The sequence below is a fragment of the Chlorocebus sabaeus genome, chromosome 14 (genome assembly GCF_047675955.1).
Source record: "Chlorocebus sabaeus isolate Y175 chromosome 14, mChlSab1.0.hap1, whole genome shotgun sequence".
Classification (NCBI taxonomy): Eukaryota; Metazoa; Chordata; class Mammalia; order Primates; family Cercopithecidae; genus Chlorocebus; species Chlorocebus sabaeus.
In genome coordinates, this window is record NC_132917.1 from 10,090,134 (window position 1) to 10,110,067 (window position 19,934).

Genomic DNA, 19,934 nt, shown 5'->3' on the forward strand with positions numbered 1-19,934 from the left:
GACAGGATTTCACCATGTTGGCCAGGCTGGTCTCAAACTCCTGACCTCAGGTGATCCTCCTGCCTTGGCTTCCCAAACTACTGGAATTACAGGTGTGAGCCACTGTGCCCAGCTAATTTTTGTATTTTTTAGTAGAGATGGGGTTTCACCATGTTGGCCAGACTGGTCTTGAACTCCTGACCTCAGGTGATCTGCCTGCCTCTGCCTCCCAAAGTGCTGGGATTACAGGAGTGAGCCAGTGCACATGGCCCTAATAGACATTTTTTAAAACTAAATATTACACTACAGAAAAATGCACACATCTTAAGAGCACAGCCTCATGCCTTTTCTCAAAGTGCATGCACTTGTGAAGTCAGCCCCCGATAGAGACAGAGAACATCATTAGCACCCAGGAAACCCTTCCCGGCTCCTCCCAGTCCTGACCACATGAAGGCGCTACCATCTCCACTTCCATCCCCAGAGATGGCCCCTGCTCGGTCTGGTACTTTATGCAGACAGGATCAAGGGTGGTACACTTTTTGGTGCCCTTTTTTGGCTTGACTCAACATTATACTTGTGAGACTGTGTTGCAGGTAGCTGTAATCTTACTTTTTGTTGCTGCAGAGGGTATTCCATTGTTTGACTATACTACAGTTTGTTCATTCTACCTGATTGGCATTTGTGCATTTCATTTTAAAAATTATGAATGCTACTAGAGGCAACTAATGGCTCAGTTTTGCTCCTTACTCTGCAAACCAACCCTGCCCTTAGGAACTGAACCTGTGAAGGGGCAGGTGACGTATTCTAGTGAGGACCTTCTATGGCGTAACCTAGTAGAATGCCTAATATTGGAACCCCGGGCATCGCAGCTGGCCTATTTATTTTAAATAAATGAGTGCATGAATAAATGAAGAAATAAATGAATGAGTGAGAGGAGGGGTAAGTGACTAAATGAATGCATTTCTGGGAAGAGCATTATTGGGTGCTCACCTGTGTCAAACACAGCTGGTCATCTTCATAATTTCTGCCATGTTTAATCCTTGCCACAAGGATGGTTACCTTGATTTTATGGATGAAAAAAATAACAAGGCTCAGAGAATCCAGCTCCTCTGAGCTCTCCGTTTCCCCATGTACGAATGGGTGTCAGGAGAGCTCAGCAGGTTGTTGAGTGGATGAGAGGGTGATACACACAAAGCCGTCAGCAGTCCTGGCACAGGAAAGCGCTCACGAACTTCCTGCCCATCATTGTTCTGGTTTGTGCTCACGTGGTATGTAAGTGGCCTGGCCAGGATTTGAACCTACAGCCTTCCATCATCCCCCTGCACAACTCCTACCACCCTATGCTGCCTGTCTCTGGGAGATGAGGTGAGCAAAGGGGTCTTGGCCATGTCTTTCCAGCTGTGGCACTCAGTGCAGAAGGTGAGGGTCCCTGAGCCACCTCTGCTCCCTGCCCTAACTCCGGACTGTGATGAAGCAGCTCTATTGGATGCAGCAGCCCTGACTCCGGCGCTCTTCCTCCCCTCACCTTCTTTACCCAGAGGATGAGGTTGGAATACAATTGCAGTGTCTGTGCTCACTAATTTCATTTTCTGTGTCTGGAGTAATAGGGGCCCTCGAACTCATTATGCTCATTTGAATTCCAATAATAAGCAGCCAAGCGTGAGACTGGCATGGGGGCCGGGACTGTGCTCTGAGGAAGGCCTGGCTGCCCCAGCTGGGGAATGGCTGGGCACTTCCGAGGAGTGGCCTCCTCTGCTGGGAGCTCGGGGTCAGTCAGCTAGTCAGCTATGACCAGGCAGAAGCTGACACTGACCTGACCCAACCTGGACAGGCCTAGGAGAGCTTGTCCTCAGACCTTCACCTTGGAGAACCAAGTAGTAGTGAGAACAGTGCGGCGGGGACTGGTCCAGATCATCGGTCCTTTGGATGTCTTCTTCCATAAATGAGTCATTTACATCACACTTTCCTGCCGAGAGATGGAAGTCAGCTTCCAATGGGGACCAAATTGGCCCTCATTTTTGTTCACATCTGGTACTGACAGGTGAGGTGGGGGAGGTAACATTCTCAAAGAGTGCTGTATCCCTAAATGAGACAAGAATACTCCTTCGTGGGTGGAGACGCCCTCAGCCCAAAGGCTTGAGTGGTTGAAGAGCTGCAAACAGTAGCCACCAGGTGCCCCAGGTACCCAGATGATGAGCAAAGCCCCAGACGGATCCCAGAAGGCCACGCCAGCATTTCCCCCTGACTGGTTCTCACCCTCAACCTGGGAATGTCGCTGAGTCTTCCGTTCTTCCAGAGCCCCGTCTTTTGGCTGCTGGTCTTTGCATAGTGTCCACTCCTGTGTCTAATTCTCAGGAGACTGAGGTCTGGCCTAGGCGGGTCTCTCCTCCAACTCAGTTCCATGCACTGGATTTGACCCCTGGGCCCCGATCAGACACAGGGTCTTTCCACGAGGCCCTCACAGAAGGTGGAGCTCTGAGTGGTGTTTTTCAAACAGGATTTTAATAGTGCAACAAGAAAAGAAAGGCTCCAGGATGATGAGGTTGAGGCGTCACTGGGTTGAAACAGTTAGAGAGGCTTCCTTCCTGCAGGACTGCTCAGAGCCTTTAATGACTGCTGTATTGTGTGTTCACACACACAGAGATGGAGACTAGGGCTTTTCTCCAACACTCAGATCTTTGTTTCCCGGGAGCCTCTCCAGGGAGAAGAGCCCAGCGTTTCAGAAACGCTGGCTTGAAGGACCCCTGGGAGCCTGCCCCCGTTTCTCCGTAGCCCCACAGTTGTGCTTTCTGCTGGTAAGGGAGGTGGCTGGAGATGGGAAGCGCCCAGGAGGCCCAGCTCTTCTCCTTGAGGACACAGCTCTGCTCTTACCCTTTGTGCTCAGTGGGTCCCCAGGGCCCCTGGGGGAAAGTCCAGCCCCCTCTCCCTGGTCCTCCAGGCCCTCTGTGATGAGTTTCTTCCCCGCTCTTGTGTGATTTCCTGTGTGCCCCTACGTCGCCCCGGGCAAACCAGGGGGTTCCTGCTCTTACAGGCTGCTGTCTTCTGCTCATGCTGGGCTCAGCCTAGATGTCCTTCCCTATGCCTTGCACATAGTTCAGGTTTCACCTGAGCTGCACCCCTTTCCAGGAAGCCTTCCTGATTGCCCTCTGCTATCTTTTCATTTCACTGCTCCCCAGCATTTTGTACCAAACCCAAACGCCTTCTGAGCTGACAGCATCTCACTCCCTGACAAGATGTGGGCTCCCGGGGAGCGGTGCCAAAGTCTGATTAATCCCAGGGTCCCCACCGCCTCATGGAGTGGTGCTGAGTGGATACCCTAGGAAACCCAAGAACTTCACCTTGGGCTTGCCCGTCAGGCCCTGCAGCTTTGAGCAGATCGACTGAAGGTGCCTACTGTGTGGAACCCAGCAAGGAGAGCTGTGCAGGCAGGGGAGAGGAGACCGGCATGGGCAGGGGCTTCTCCCTAGGGCTGCTTGGATTTGAGGTGGTTCCCTCATGCCCAGCTCCTCTCCTTCCTTCCTATATTCACCATAGAGGTTTGGGTCCCCTCTCCCCTCTGCCTCTTCCCCAGGACCACCTGTGCAGATCATCCCTACCTGCCAGACCAGTCTCAGGGCATCTGATGGCTTCCCTGCCTGCTCTGCCCACATCTCAGCTCAAACCCCTGGACGTCAGGACACCGCACCATGCAGCCCATTGTATTTTCAGTCTTTCCCGGAGCCTTGCCCCCCCCAGGCGAGCTGGCTGCTCTCTTGGGATGCCAGAACCTTCCTGGCCACCTCTGTCTGCCCCATTGCCTGTGCCCCTGCAGTGCTCCCACCAGTCTTTCTGAAGCTGGCCTGCCCTGAGACCCCCAGCCCCACCTTTCCATGGAATAGTTTCCTAGCTGGTCACTCCATCCTTCTGAGCCTCCCTCTTTGGGGCTGCAGGAGGCATGGTCTGGGCCACACAGCGCTGAGCTCCGCCCTGTCCCAGGCTGGTAGTTCTTTTTTGTTGTTGATTTTTGGCACAGGGTCTCGCTATGTGGCCCAGGCTGGAGAGTGCATGATCTTGGCTCACTGCAACCTCTGCCTCCCAGGCTCAAGCAATCCTCCCACCTCAGCCTCCCAAGTATCTGGGACCACAGACATGCACTACCATGCCTGACTAAATTTTTGTATTTTTGGTAGAGACAGGGTTTCCTTGTGTTGCCCAGGCTGGTCTTGAACTCCTGAACTCAAGTGATCCACTTGCCTCGGCCTCCCAAAGTGCTACAATTACAGGCATGAGCCACTGTGCCTGGCCTGGTGGTTCTTTATTAGCACGGGTCCAAGACTTTGACTTCCCTATCACAGGGCAGATATGGATGTGTGTGTCATGACCTCCACCACCCGTGAGCACGAGGGGCACAGCCTCCTGCAGGTGTGCCATGCGGCAACCTGGACCAGGAATCTCCCCAGCCCAGTGAGAGGCCAGCCTCATCTTCATTCTACAGATGAGAAAAATACATACACTATTTAGAAACACTTCTATCCAACACAGCCACACACACACTTATATACACGCTCACTCATTCACACACACATACACTCAAGCACACACACACACACACGCACATTTACACGCACGCTTTAGTTCAAGGGAAATGAACTCACAGGACTCTAATTTCCTGATGCCATGGGAAGAACAACGGGCATTCCTATCATGTCTTTCGTAGGAAGCTGATTCAGAGAGGCTAAGGGGCATCCCTAACGTCACACAGCTAACAGGCAAGGCTGAGGTTTGCACTTCCACCGCTCTGACTTGGAAGCCCAGTGAGGCGCTCAAATTAAAATTAGAAACCTTTTCCTGTTGTCCAGGCAGAAAACCAGGAGAGGGGAGAGGACAGCCTCTAGGGCGGGGACAGAGCGCGGCCACTGGGCAGCCGGGGAACCTCGCGAGGCTCACGCCTGGCTGCAGACTTCCCTTTTTAGGCCCTTCCGGCGCCATCTGCTCCGGACCCCATGGTTCCCACTTGCCGCCGCCGGGAATGAGTGGTGCCATGTCAATGGCGATGCACCTGCTGTTTAGTGGGAAGAGAGGTGCCAAGAGGGAGGAGGCAGGGCACAGCCGAGCTGCCAGGCCAGGCACAACTTCTTGATGAATAGAGTGGTGTGGAGCCGCCCGTCGCTCATGTCGATTCACTCAGTCAATCAAAACGCTGCCACAGCGGGCTTTGGGATGTGGCGTCGCGATGTGTGTGGGCGTGTGCAGGGCGGTTGCTGATATTAGTCATGAATGCCGGCCCAGGAATCAGAGAGGGGGATGAGTCTCAGCTCTGCCATTTCTTGGCTGTGTGACGTCTGGACCTTGATTTCTCCACATGGAGATAGAGAACCTCTTCCTTCTCTGTCCTCAGAAAAAGTGCCGGCCACACTCTCCTTGGCCTGTCAACAGCGATGCACCCGCTGTTTAGTGGGAAGCCATCTTCTTTCATGGGGTCAAAGTCCCCGCTTTTTTCTGGACAGGATGACTGCACCGTGAGTTAGCCTTAGGGTCAGGGCCAGGAAGACATCAGCCCCTCACGCCCCCACGTCCCCCCCGTGACTCCCCATCCCCCCTCCCCAAAGCCTGGGGAGTCACAGGCTCTGCCTGATCTTGCTGTGTGGCCTTGGGCAGGGTGTTTACCCTCTCTGGGCCTCAGGCACTCCATTGTCAGAATAAGGCCATTGCACTTGCTGTTCAGATGGGCAAACCTGCGCCAGCCATCCATGACAGGGGTTCTTGAGGTAGAGACACACATCCTGCAGGGGCAGGGGCCACCCGGGCCATGGCCGTCCCACCGCAGATTGTAGGAGGAGCCCCAGCCTGGCTGGCTGCTTCCAAGAATAGAGCAGACAGGGTCTGTGCAGGCCGCCAGCGGCCGCTCCTGCACGCAGGGCCCCGGGGCCTGAGCTCATCAGTGAAGCAGGTAATTATGTGCGTGCCCTGTTCCTGCACAGAGGCGCTCTCAGAGAACTTCCGAGAGGCTCTGCTTCCTTGCTGATTTGATTTTTTCAGAACTGGAGTGTGAAAGTCAAGCTGAACCTGCCTAATTGTGCCTGCGAAGGCTATTCAGAGAGACTGCTCTTGGAAAGAAATCAGGACAATTAGCTCTTGGCTGCAGGGAGAGGGGGAGCCGGAGCATGATGGTGAATGTCAGCCTGTTCCTGGGAGAACCAAAGGGCAGAACTGGGCAGAGTGGGGAAAAGCGGAGGGGGCGTCTGCAGCTGCCTCTGGGGGCTGGGGCCGAGCCCACCACCTGCGCCGGGCACCAAGCTCCATGCGTGGCTGTGGGGCAGCCAGACTCGGAGTAGAGGCTTGGACAGCAAGCTCAGGGCCACTCCACTCAGTCCGGGAGGGTTGGTTGTGTGACCTTGGGCAAGTCACATAGCCCTCTTGGACTCAGTTTCCCCGGGTTGCAAAATGAGTGCTGTACAGAATGAGCAGATGGAGCCCACTCATCCGGGGCGGCGGCGGTGGGGAACCGTGGGGTCCGGAGCAGATGGTGCCGGAAGAGCCTGAAGAGGGAGGTCTGCAGCCAGGCGTGAACCTCGGTTCCCCGGCTGCCCAGTGGCTGCGCTCTGTCCCCGCCCTAGAGGCTGTCCTCTCCCCTCTCCTGGTTTTCTGCCTGGACAACAGGAAAAGGTTTCTAATTTTAATTTGAGCGCTTCACTGGACTTCCAAGTCAGAGCGGTGGAAGTGCAAACCTCAGCCTTGCCTCTTAGCTGTGTGACGTTAGGGATGTCCCTCAGCCTCTCTGAATCAGCTTCCTACGAAAAACATGACAGGAATGCCCGTTGTTCTTCCCATGGCATCAGGAAATTAGAGTCCTGTGAGTTCATTTCCCTAGAACTAAAGCGTGTGTGTAAATGTGCTTGTGTGTGTGTGTGTGAATGTGTGTATGTGCATGAGTGTATGTGTGAGTGCATGAGGAACGTGTGTGTGAGTGTGCATATGAGTGCGTGTGTGGCTGTGTTGGATAGAAGTGTTTCTAAACAGTGTATGTATTTTTCAACATTTTTTGACTGGCGCCCAGGGTATATTTCCCAAATTCTTTTTATATTATTTTGAAGAGAGGCAGCAGAGTGTTATGATAGAGGACCAGCTGTGGAGCTGGCCTGAGTCTGTATCTGGGCTCCACCTCACCAGCTGTGTGTGAAATCACTTTGTTCCTGTTTTCTTATTTGTAAGTAGAGATCATATCATCTGTCCACATCTCTGCCTAGGTGTGTGGACGACTTAACAGACTCGGAAGCCTCAGAACAAGGACTGGCAGTAAGTGCTCAATACATTTTATCCTCATGGGTATTTTTGATGCTGAGGGTCACTGTAACATCCACATGAACCAGCCAGTGATGTGGGATGAATCCGTTCAGTAGCACACAGGGCTCGGGTTCACTCAGTGCTCACGGGCGAGGTGAGTAGGCTGGCATCTGTTTGGATTGGTCTCTGCTTGAACACTGTTAGTTGTTAAACAGTTTGAATGCATCCCTGGATAGAAGAGACAGAAACTGAAGGGCTACTTACAGACGCAGGGACTAGGGGAGGGATGTGGGTGTGGCCAGATAATCCAGTCCTGGGGACTACCCAGTTCCTATCTGGGAGGCCAGGGCCCTGCAGGAAGTACCCCCGTTACTTACAAGCCGGGGCCCCCTGCCCCTCCCTGGTCCTACAGTCCATCTGGTATGTGAGACTACTCGACCAGGCTCAGTTTTTGCAGCCAGGCGCACAGGGGCAGTCTGCTACTGGCTGCCACCACCGACTGCGAGGGGTTCCTCATTCTCAGCTGGCTTTACACTTTGCTGCTCCTAAAGTGTTTTGAATTCTGCCGCACAGAGGAGACCCCGCTTTACTCTTTTGGCTTCCTTTAGCCTTTGAGACAGGGTCTTGGTCTCTTCCCCAAGCTGGAGTACTGTGGCACAAACACAGCTCACTACAGCCTCAACCTCTTGGGCTCAAGAGATCCTCCCACCTTAGCCTCCTGAGTAGCTGGGACCACAGGTGCACGCCACCACACCTAGCTGATTTTTTATGTTTTGTAGAGATGGGGTTTCACCAAGTTGCCCAGGCTGTTCTCAAACTCCTGAGCTCAAGCAATCTGGCTGCCTCGACCTCCCAAAGTGTTGGGATTACAGGTGTGAGCCACCGTGCCCAGCCTGTTTTGGTTATCTTCATTGGAACACTTGCAGGGCCTTTGAGAGATCCATCAAACACATTTCCCTTTGGGCACCTTCACTGAATCCTCTGGGATGAAATTTCGGCCAGGAGAGGGACTGAAGTAGAGACACATGTGGGGACCTCCCAATTAGTGGGCTCCGTAGCTGGCGGTCCCAGGACAGGGGGCCTGTGTGGGAAGAAGCGCAGACAACAGACCTAAGCGAAGCCAACAGGGGTGAGGACATGGTGCAGGGGCCACATTGAACCAGTTGTTTCTAAGGCTCCTGCTGCTCATCTGGACAAAAGGGAGATAAATACTGTAAAGCCTATGGGAAACGACGGTTTTAAACAAGCTCTGGAATGAAATGTGCCCACAGGCGTTCATCATCACCACCGCTCTCATCCTCTCCTGGGTGACCAGGGCGATGAATGACCCAAAACACCACACGCGAGGAAAGGCAAAGAGATCAGAGACTGGTTCACCCAGAGAGACTGGGACACTGCCTTCCAAACTGCAACAGCTGTGCCGGAAAAGCTGCATCTGATTCACTGGGATAAATGCGGGGGTCCAGGGCCTGCTGATTGCTTCCTGGTCCCTGTGCACATGCCCTGTGGTGACTCCACACAGTGCTTCACAGCCCTTTTGCTGTGGAGCTGGGGATGGGCCGGGAAGGAGGCTTGGACTGGGTGCCTAGAAGCCCCGGGCAGCAGCCGCATCAGAGGCGTTTGAAGGCAGGAAGGGCAGCCAGCGGTCCCGGGGGAGCACAGCAGCTGCTGGTGACAGTGTGCTGGGTTGTCACAGGGGCTCTGGAAGGTCCTTCTGCCCTGAGGTTTGGCTGAGCTCGGCAAGGGCAGTGTGGAGCACACCGTTCCATCTTAATGCCTTTCCAATAAAGCCTTAAAGATGACAGGCCCCATTTCCTGAACAGAGCTGAACAGTTATTTTACACTTCATCTAATTGATTAAAATGACTCCTCTAAATTAACCAGGCTTTCCAGAGCTGAATGCGGGAGAGTGAAGTCCAGAGACCAGAGCTGGCTACAGGGGCAGGCCGGGGACCCACAGCCCTTCTCCCGGGCCCTGCTGTCCACCAACCCCGCTCACACCCCAGGTTCCTGGTGGCCGGCGCGCTTAGGTCAGCTGACTGGCTTCTGTGCCCTGCCCCTGAACATCAGGCTGCCCTGAATAGGGCCTGGTCTCTCAGGGTGAGGGTGGGTCAGGGACGCCGCGTGTGCTCCCCGCTCTCTGCATACATGTCTGGCAAGTGGGTGAGGTGTCTGGCATCCTGGGTCTCCTTTTATCTTCCATGCTGCCCCCGGGGGTAGAGAATTATGGTCCCATTTTATAGCTGAAGAAACTGAGGCCCGTCTGTGATGCGTAGCTAGGAGGCGCAGAGGCAGGGACCAAGGATCAGCCTGTTGCCTGCAAAGCCCTTGCCCTGTTCCCTGTGGCTCGCCAGCTGCTTGGATGCTCCCACGGAGCAGTGGCTTGTCATCACATTCTATTTGCTGAGTGGCGATGGAACAGGCGCTGTGTCCCCGCCCGTGTCCTAAGCCCTTCACAAGCATGAGCGTGTCGAGATGGTGATGGTTTGCTCATGGTCTCTCCCTCAGAGCTTTTACCCAGGCGGGGCTGGGAGCGTGGCAATGGGTCATCACTGACCCTGTTAGGAAACAAGTTTGTCTGCACATGCCACTTATGATGGGGACAGGCCATGGTCACTTTGCTGGGGCTAGTGTCAGCAGGATGGCAGATGCCTTGAGAACAGGGCTTAAAACTCTGTCTTCTAAGCAGGATGTCAAACGCTGTTTGATTCATGCATGTGACACCTGTCAAGAGCCCTGTCACAGCTGCTCACGAGACACGCCTCGACTGCCACTCTCCCACCCCTGCACGGCAACCTCCCGACTATTTTATCTGCCTTGCTTTTTCTGGGTCTGGTGTAGCACCTGCCCCGTAAGAAGCACACAGTAAATGATTGTTGATAAAAGATTGAACCAATCAAGGAACGAACGAGCCAGTGAAAGGCAAATGACTGGAAGCAAAAGGCCCTCTTGATGGAATCGGGAAGAAGCTGATCCGAGGGCCCAGGACAGCCTTCTCTCGAATGCCCGGCTGCTGGGATCTCACTGCTTGACTTGGACTTGCCTCTCTCCCTGCCTGGCTGCAGGGGACAAACAGCAGAGTGGTGGAGTGTGTCCGTGCCTGTGTGTAGGATGTGGTGGCTGGTGAGTGTCAGGGCTCTGAGTGCTGCGCCCTGCCTTGTAACTTTCTCTCCTCTCAGGCTGTGTGTAGTCCTGGGCCAGGTGTTTTCAGCGGGTGTGGTGGTGGGAAGGTCCTCTGTCCCTTGCTCATCCTGTGTCCTGGCTCTTCCTCCTTGTGTCTTCTCTCTGGGCCAGGAGGAAGTGGAGAGATGGGATCAGGGCCGATGTCCCCAACCTGGGTGGCAGTGTACTGGACTGTTGGTTCCCACCCAGAGCTCTTCATGGCAGAGTCTTAGGCCTGCCTGTCCTCATTTTCCCAATTGAAGATAACTCAGCTGTTCTGATTTCTCTTCCCACACCAGGCATGGTGGCCGCTTCTGAGATTTAATAAGCCCTTAGGCCAAATGTCTGCTTGGCCGGAGGAATTGTCTCCGGGGCTTCCTTAGAGACAGCTCTAAAGCAGGCAAGCTACAGTGTTAGGAGGAAAAGCCCTTCCTCTACCCACTTAGGTTCTATGTGTGGGGGTCTGAGACATTAACAGTCAACAGATCAACAGTACAAAAGACAAAGGCTTTTCTGGTTTTTGTTTTTTATGATAGGGAGAGGTCTCGCATGAGTCTCTCGCCTCACCCTCCCGAAGTGCTGGGATTACAGGCCTGAGCCGCCGTACCAGCCCACCTGAAGAGGCAGAGTTTATTCATACGCACGTGGATTGTGTTTCGGCAAAAACCCTCTCAAACTGTTTTTCTTCTCTGCTCTCACACCATAGCCATCGTCAATATAGAAGTCTTCAGTGACCAAACGTGTGGGGGTTCCTCCCCACCGCCCAGCATCGGCCCCAGGTGGGTGTCGTCCAATTTAGTGCCAACACTGTCTACCTGGAGGTAGTGTCAGATCCCACAGACTGGGGGCTCAGTCCCCAAGACTGTCTCCCCCCACCGGACACTCACCACACATCCACCTCCAGAACTCCTGACCGACCGGCTTCAAGTGGGGGTTCCCACAGCCCCCTCTTTGGGTTTGAATCATTTGCTGGAGTGGCCCATAGAACTCAAGGAGATACTTGTGTTTACTGGTTTATTATAAAAGATATTGTAAAGCATACAGATAGAGAGGCGCATAGGGCAAGGTGTGGGGGAAGGGACGTGGAGGTTCCTTGCCCTCCCCGGGCACCACCCTCCAGGACCCTCTGTGTGGTTCACCATCTTGAAGCTCAAGAACCTGTCCTCTTGGAGTTTTATGGAAGCTTCATGATGTCAGCATCTCTTCCCCCAGGGTATAGGGTGAGACCCTCTCTGGGGAGGGTCTTAAGACCCACAGTCAGAAAAGTGGAGGGAGATTAGAGTCCTGCCTGGGGACAGGAGAAGTTCAGAGAGATTCTGTCTCCTGAGGCCTGACACCCCACGTTATGACTGAAGACTGCAACAAGGGCTATGAGAGTTATGAGCTGGGAACTGTGGATGAAAACTATATATATGTAACACATACGTGTATAGTGACACTGGAGAAGTGGAGGGGGTTTTCTCTATAGCAGGGGTCCCCAATCTCCAGGCTGCAGACTGGTACCTGTCCATGGCCTGTTAGTAACCGGGCCACATAGCAGGAGAGTGGCGAGTGAGCGTGACCGCCTGGGCTCCACCTCCCCTCGGAGCAGGGGCATTAGGTTCTCAGAGGAGTGTGAGCCCTGCTGCGAGCTGCACATGTGAGGGATCTAGGCTGCACGCTCCTTGTGAGACTCTAATGCCTGATGATCTGAGGTGGAACAGTTTCATCCCGAAACCATCCCCTGCACTGTCCGTGGAGAAATTGTCTTCCACGAAACTGGTCCCTGGTGCCACAAAGGTGGGGGACTGCTGCTCTCCAGCACCTCACTGAACAGGGGAAAGGGAGGGAGAGAAAAGGCGTCTACTGAAGAACAAATGGAAAGACAAATGGGCTTTCAGGGAGCAAACATGTGAGATCAGACAGTCTGTGACAAAGTTTGCTTATGCAATGACAGAGGCTGTCCCTGGACCAAACTCGACTCAGTCTGCTGGACTCTTTTCCACCCAGGCCTCACTTTTGCACGTCCGTGTTCATCTTTGCATTGTCCAATTTCAGCAAGACTCTTTCTAAGTAAGTTGAGCAAGAAATCCCCCACCTCCTCTCTGATCACCCTCAGTGTCTGATTGGGCCCCTCCAAATCCTCTCTCATTCCCAGGGTGATGTCTGATTGCCCTGGCCTGCCTTAAGCAAGAATCCTGCTAGGTTGGTTTAGCCAGAGCCCCTCATTCCTGGTGTTTCCCCTTAGTAGTTTCCCTCCACTGACCCCCACCCTGCTCCTCGGCTATACATTCTTACTTCTCCTTGCTGTATGTGTGGCTGAGCCCAACCTCTCTCCCCGACTGCAGAATCGCATCAGAGTGGTTCCTATACCTAAGGCCAGAGTTCCTTCCCCCGACCCCGATGCCCCCAATAAAGTGTGCCTTCTTATCATCATTAACAAGCAGCGTTGAAACATTTTGATTTAACAGCAGGTTCAAGAGATCTCCTCCACCTTCGTCCTGGCAGGACACCCCCTCCTCCCCAGAAAGGAATTTATGGCGGTTTCGCTCTGGGCCTCCTTCCTGGGAGCGAAGCTGCCCCTCTTTGAAGAGAGGGTTTATGGCAGCCTCACTCCCAGAACTTTCTGCTTTTAGTCAGATAAGGGAACCTCCAAAAATGCTTCTTTCTGGGTCTGTTGAATCTCAAATGTCTTCAGTTTAAAATAATCTTGATACCAACTCTGGGGGTTGGGGTGGGTCCCACACCACTCTCCTATCATCCCTACCTGACGAAAAGATGTGCCGGCTCTGGGCTGGCCGGCTATCTCCACCTTCCAGCCCCCTGTCCTGTTTATTCAGTTCTTCCCTCTCTTTTCTCCTTTTCTTTTCCCATTTATCCAGTCATTCCTTCCTTCTACCGACCCACCAACCTGATCACCCACTCATTCTTCCATCCTTCAATCCAACCTTTCCTCAGTATCCAACCTGTACCATGGACTCCTTTAGGCCGTGACTCCCAACTCCCATCACAGAGCAAATGCTCAACACACATGCCTATTTCATCTGTTATTCAACAAACACTCATCACTTGCGTCTCTTTATTATTATTATTATATTATTTATTTATTTAGAGAGGGTCTTGCTCTGTCACCTAGGCTGGAGTGTAGTGGTACAATCACAGCTCACTGCAGCCTCCACCTCCCAGGCTCAAGCCATCCTTCCACCTCAGCCTTCCAAGTAGCTGGAACTATAGGCACATGCCACCATGCCCAGCTACTTTTTGTATTTTTTGTGTAGAGATGGGGGTCTCACTGTGTTGCCCAGGCTAGTTTCGAACTCCTGGGGTCAAGAGATCCTCCTGTCTCAGCCTTCCACAGTGCTGGGATTACAGGTGTGCGACACTGTGCCCAGCTGCTTCTCTTTGTAAGTTCCCAAGTTGAAGCACCCCCTTCAGGTGTAGTTTTAGACGTGCAACATGAGGGGAAATCTTAGATTAATTGCTGGGTCCAGAATTGCTCTGAAAGACAAAGACTGTCTTTGTTCTAGAAAAGTACTCATAGGCACTATGAAGGCCTCGATGTCCCCTGGTGCCAGCGTAACAGAGAAGCCAGCAAAATCCTCTGCATGGGACAAGTTCTAGTTTTTGCCACAGAGACTGTAAGAGATGCAAAGCCAGGACGGTGAGGGTGAGCTGGGGCGGGGTAGGCATGGGGGGCTCCCCAGCAGAGGGAGGGCATTTGAAGACGGGGATGGCTGCTCCTCGGAAGCTGGCAGGCATGGCCACAGGATACGCGCCCCTTTCCTGACCCCCTCGAAGTCTGCACAGCCCTGAGTGCTCATGCCGTGCAAATGAGTGTCTCTGAGTTTGGAGAGCTGCCCTCCGCACCGGGCTTCCTGAGGACAGGAGCAGGAGCAGGAGGCTGAGGACGGGGGCATGGCTGCCCCCAGGATCTGAGGAAGTCTGGGAGCTGGCTTTGAACTTCTGCCCACGCTGGAACTTGGGGAGAAGAGGGAGATGTGAGTCAGATTTTCCTAGTTTCTGAGGGTCTGGGAGGCCTTGGCTGGCATCCAATTTCCATAGAGAGTGGCCCCACCTGACGGTTCTGATCCAGATTCTGGTACCCAAGTGAGCCAGGCCACAGGAGCAGCTGGTGCCCCTGCTGTCCCTGAAGGTAGCATGGGAGGCCCCCGGGACTGGGGCTCAGGCTTTCCAGAGAGAAGGAGGTGCCTTTCCCTGCTGACTTCCTGGCTTTAAGGCACGCTCTGGACATCCCCAGACTCCCAGAGTGAGCTCCTGCACCTGCCGGGACCCCTTGAGCCGCCTCTACCTTCCAGGATGACCCAGTCCCAGTTTTCCCAATTAACCTTTCACATTTCCTCTTTGGAAATGGAATTTGGTTTTGAGGCTGAGCAGGTGGCTGGAGACAGAACATAAATATATCATGACTTGGGAGTTGACTTACTTATCATGGAAATAAATGTCCTCCCTCCTCAAGAAGGGGTCGCTTGGCCAGGTCACTTCGATCTTGCCCCGTGGTGAAATCAGGCGGCCCCTGGCTCATGGGCGCTGGAACCGGGGAGAGTTTCGGGGTGAGTCATGAATGTTAGGGGGGCGGCGGTGAATGGGCTGTGCTCTCAGCCTTGTTTTCCTGTCGTCGAGAGAGAGAGGAAGGAGGAGACAAGAGAGAACGATGCCAACGAGGTACCTGGGCAGTTGATGGGCTCAGCCCCAGGGTGACTGCAGTCATTTGGGTCGGCAGTGGGGACAGACGCCAGCCCCAGCTGGGACGTGGGTCATTTATGGCCTGGGTCTCCCCATCTCCTCCCTCCTCCTTCTCTCCAACCTGCTTTCTTGCTGCTGGAAGGTGGTGTGCAGGCTCCCATGTGCCTGGCACGGCAGAGGCAGCACAGGAGACTCCATGGGGACCGTGTCCTGCATCCCCTGTGCCCCTGCCCCCAGCTGCAGCCCTTTGAGAGCACAGCAGAATGAATGCCTGATTAGGAATCAGACGCCAGAAAGAAGCCGTGTCTGTTCCAAAATCAAGAGGCCAGGAGAGGTGGCGTCCTTTCAAAGGAGAGAGCTAAGTGACAGAGAGGGGGCTTGTCCCCAACCCAGGCACCTCAGGGCTGCAAGCTGCTTTGAGATGCGGGCTCAGGCCTCATCAGGGGAAACGTGGCATCTAGGTGACCCTCCACACTCAGCAGACCCAGCAAAGGCTGTGCCACTCATTATAGGCTGCGGGGCCTGCACAGACCCCAGGCAGCGAGCCTGCGGCGGGGCAGGGTGTGGCGTGGAGGCCAAGCCCCTCCTCTGCTTGCTGGCAGCTTGGCCCAGCCTCCTCACTGGTGAGCAGTCAGCTCTGCCCCCCAGGCTGTCAGGAGGATTAAATGAGATAAGACAAAAACACAGAAAAACAACTTGCTAAGAGCCATGCAGTACCAAGCAAGGCCCAGCAAAGGGAAAGAGAAATCCAGCGGCACCAGTGGGCTGAGGCGTCGTGGGGTTTGTCTGCTGCTGTTGTCTGGTCTCCCGCCTTCCTCCAGAGCTGTGCTTCCAGGGCAGCCCCGGCCCTTCATGCCAGCTGATAGCATTTCTGCAATTGTTCTAAAGAAGGGCCTGTGGGTCGACTGAGCTAAGCAGGGCTGGGTGAGGTGGTGCCCACCCGTCAGTGCCAGAGTCTCTCTAATGTGGCCTGTAACACGGAGCCAGCACTGAACAAAGGAACAGGGTGATTTGGGAGCAGCAGCAGCCTCTGTCCTGGGCATCTGGGTCAGGACGACACGGATGCCACCCCACAACCCCTGGCATAGAAAGCCGAGCAGGGCAGCTGGGCAGAGGCAGGAATGAATTCTGCTCGGCTGCAGAATAGTCACAGACACCTCCCCACCGGCAACGTCCCTGGAACAGTCTTTTTTATTAAACAATATTGAGTGTCAGTTATGTGTCAGGCACTGTTCTGGACACAAGGTCTCAGGAACAAACAAAATATACAGAAACTTGGCCCTTGTGTTGCGCAGGATGAAGAGGAGAAGCTAGGAGCTGTGAGGTGTCCCTCCCTGGCCAGAGGCTGGGAAAACATAGGAGACGGTGCTGCTTGTTTAGAAAACTGGGCAGAGGAGCCCTGCTCTCTAGGCGAGGCCAAGGCCCAAGGATGAAAGGAAGCACAGCTCCTTTGGGGTCTGCGTGCATTTTAGCATGAGTGCATAAACAGGGGAACGTGTGTGTTAACAGGGGGTGGGTTTGGGAGCCAGACAGACCTGGGCTGAAGTCCTGTCCTATCTACTAACCAGCCTGCTGTGTTGCCTGCATGGGGGGAAATGCCTCTGCTCTTAAGTCATGGGTGCTGAGGCCTGCCTATCTGGCGAGGGTCTGGGGAAGGTCCGACGAGATGAAGGAGGCCGGGGCTGGCACTGTGGTAGTCCCTGGGCTGTGCCTGTTTCCCTCCCACTTCCGCTGCCTCCACCTGACCCTGCTCTGGAGGGACCAGGGTGGGCGGCGGAGGACAATGGCCGTGCAGCCTCCTCCTCTCCGCCAGTGATTTATGGGAAGCCGGCTCAAGCGGGAGCTCAGGGAAGATGGCGAATGCCCTTTTGTTTTTAGTTCAATTTTGTGAGCAGAATGCTCCTGGGGCCAATAGATTTTTCCAGTAATGAAATTGTAAAAATAATTGAATTACGCCTTTCCAGCTTCAAAGCCAATCTGTGCCCTTTCCCCAGCCCTCCGTGCGACATTAGCAAGCATTTCGCCTCCTGCTCGGTCGGCCCCTTCCCCTCTTCCTTCTGTCTGTGGCTGCAGCCTCTGAATAGAATCCTGGCGAAGGGAGGGGCTGGGTGTGTTGTTACTGCGCCCAGGACTGCCCACATCAGTTGCAAAATGGAATGTGAGGCCCTTTGTTGAAAAACAAAGAAGAATTTTCAAGATGGTTGCAGCAGAGCCTGAAACCAAGCTCAGGGCCCTTCTGAGCAGGGGCCCGGTGTGACCACGCAGGTCGAACACTCGTGATGCCAAACGAGTCCCAGGGAACGGTGGCAAATCAGCACTCAGGAAATATCTATTGAATGGAAAATCCGGTTTCCTTCGCCTTTTTCCTTGTCTGTCCTCTCCTGCCGCCTCCATTCAACTTTCTCCCTTCTAACAGCACTCGACAGTGTGGACTCTGGCTGCCTGGGTTCAAATCAGCTCACCACCTCCTAGTTGTAAGCTCTTTGACACGTGATTTAAATGCTCTGTGCTCAGTTTTTCACATCTGCACACTCTGTGCTCAGTTTTCCACATCTGCAGGCTCTGTGCTCAGTTTTCCGCATCTGCAGAATGGGGAGATAAATAGCCCCTACCTCCTAGGATCGTCATGAGAATGAGGTGTGCGAAGTTTGGCCGGCATGGGTTCCATAGCAGCCACGCAGGAGTGCTGGCCACGATGATTATTCTTTCTCTTCTCTCTTTTCCATCTTTTTTCATCTCTCTCCGTTATTTGGTTCCCCTCTCCTTAGTCCCCTTTCTCCCCCCAATGGCATCCCAGGATGCACAATAGCGGCCAGTGCCTGGCCTGTTCCTGCAGCATGATCCCCACCACTGGGTTGGCCAGTCGCCCAAGGAGCCGCTGGACCCGTCATCTGGCTCTAGGGATGACCCAGCTCCAGTCCCCCCTGCAAACCCCTCTCTATCCCCTGCTTTCCTTAGCAGAGGCCCAGCCCAGTGCAGGCCCATGGCTGAATGGGAGTAGCTTTTCCCACCGTCCCTGGGCTGGGCTCTGCAGAGCTTGGGAGCCTCACCTGGAATGGGCCCTCATGCCTCAGTAGAGAAGGAGAGTGAGGAGAGAGGTGATGGGGCTCCCTGGGCACCCCTGATGCACAGTCTCCTTCTGGGCTCCTGATGGCCACACGGCCGGAAGACCTCCCGGGAAGAATTCAGTATAACCCAGTTCAGCGAACTTGGAGAGAATGAGGACCTGCGCCGGCCAGGCAGAAGGCAGGGTTCCTGCCCTCTGGAGCCCTTAGCCTGGCACGGGCTGATTAGCGCCTAGATCTGCCTGGGTGGCTGGGTGGCTGGTGGCGATTGGGCTGGTTCTGTGCAGGGTGTGCTCCGTGGGGGGCGTGATCTGGCAAAGCCTTAGAGGTGGGACTGTGGAGGCACCATTGACTGAACTGTGTCACCCAGAATTCACATGTTGAGGCCCAAACCCCCAGTGTGGCTGTATTTGGAGCAGGGCAGTAATGGTTAAATGAGGTCGTACAGGCGGGTGCTGATCCACTAGGATTAGGATCCTTATAAGAGCCTACCACCTTCTCTCTGCCACGTGAGGACACAGGGAGGAGGCGACTGCCCCCCACCCCAGAGGAGCCCTTACTGGACCCTGGGTCCTGGCTGCACCTTGACCTTGGACTTCTGATCCCCAGAGCTGTGGGAAGTAGATTTCTGCTATTGATGCTGCCCCGTCTGCGGCCTGAGCTAAGACAGTGGCACTTGGGGAGAAGCAGAATTTGAGGAGCTCCTCAGTGGTAGGCTGCCCTGGCCCTGGCGTCAGCAGAGGGGAATGGCCATCCACTGTCGGGCCCCTCGCCAGTCGGGCCTTCAGTGAGCTCCCTGGGCAGGTGAGGCTCTCCCAGCTCTGTGTGCCCAGCGAAAGCAGGCCCACGAGCACCTGTGGGGTGCAGTGAGGAAGAAACATTCCCCAAGGGGTCGCTCTCTTCAGAAGACCTCAATGACTGTAGGCTACTGAATTTTTTCCTTTAAAAAAGAAAAAAAAAAAAAGCTAGGTATGGTGGTTCATGCCTATAATCCCAGCGTTTTGGGAGGACAAAGGACCACCTGAGGCCGGGAGGTCCAGACTAGCCTGGACAACATGGCAAAACCCCATCTCTAAACAAAATTTAAAACTTAGCCAGACACGGTGGCACATGCCTGTAGTTTCAGGTATTTGGGAGGCTGAGGCAGGAGGATCACTTGAGCCCAGGAGCTAGAGGCTGCAGTAAGCTATGATTGCACCACTGCATTCCAGCCTGGGTAACAGAGTGAGACTCAAAAGTGATTTAAAAAAAAAAAGAAAAAAGAAAAAATGTTGATAGCTGCTATAAAGTTTCTCTTATGCAGTACCTCCTCATTTTCCAGGAAATTTGGAAATAGGGAAAATAGAAAGAAGAGGAAAAGATGCCCAAATATACCCAGAAAGGCCCTGCTAACATGCTGCTGTGTTCCTTCCATTCCTTAATCTAGGCATGTGGGTTTTTTTCTCATTTAAAAACGTTGATTTAGATATAATTACATGCAGAAAAGTACACAAATCTGAAGTCTATAGTTTGATAAGTTTTAGATGTGTGCATACTCTGTACCCACCAACTCTGTTAGGATATAGAGTATGGCCACTGCCCAGGGGGCACTCGCAGGCCCTGCCCAGCCGCACATATAATCTCTTCAGTAACCCCTCAGTCTGACTCTATTGCCATAGAATAGTTTGGTCTTTCTTACACCTCATATAAACGAACCGTGCTGTATGTGGTCTTTGTGTCTGGCTGTTTTTTCCCCTATTTTAAAAATTGGGTTAAAATACACATAAAATTTATCATCTTGAC

The 19,934-nt window shown here is 53.8% G+C and overlaps 1 long non-coding RNA gene across 1 annotated transcript; it reads right to left on the bottom strand.

Annotated features, from left to right (window-relative positions):
- Window positions 1–10,149: 10,149 nt before the first annotated feature.
- On the bottom strand, window positions 10,150–18,332 carry LOC140713408 (uncharacterized). Its single transcript, XR_012095486.1, has 3 exons — window positions 18,138–18,332; window positions 14,828–15,013; window positions 10,150–10,527 (listed from the first exon to the last, which is right to left on the bottom strand). It is a non-coding gene; the product is annotated as an uncharacterized lncRNA (long non-coding RNA).
- Between the last annotated feature and the right edge of the window lie 1,602 nt (window positions 18,333–19,934).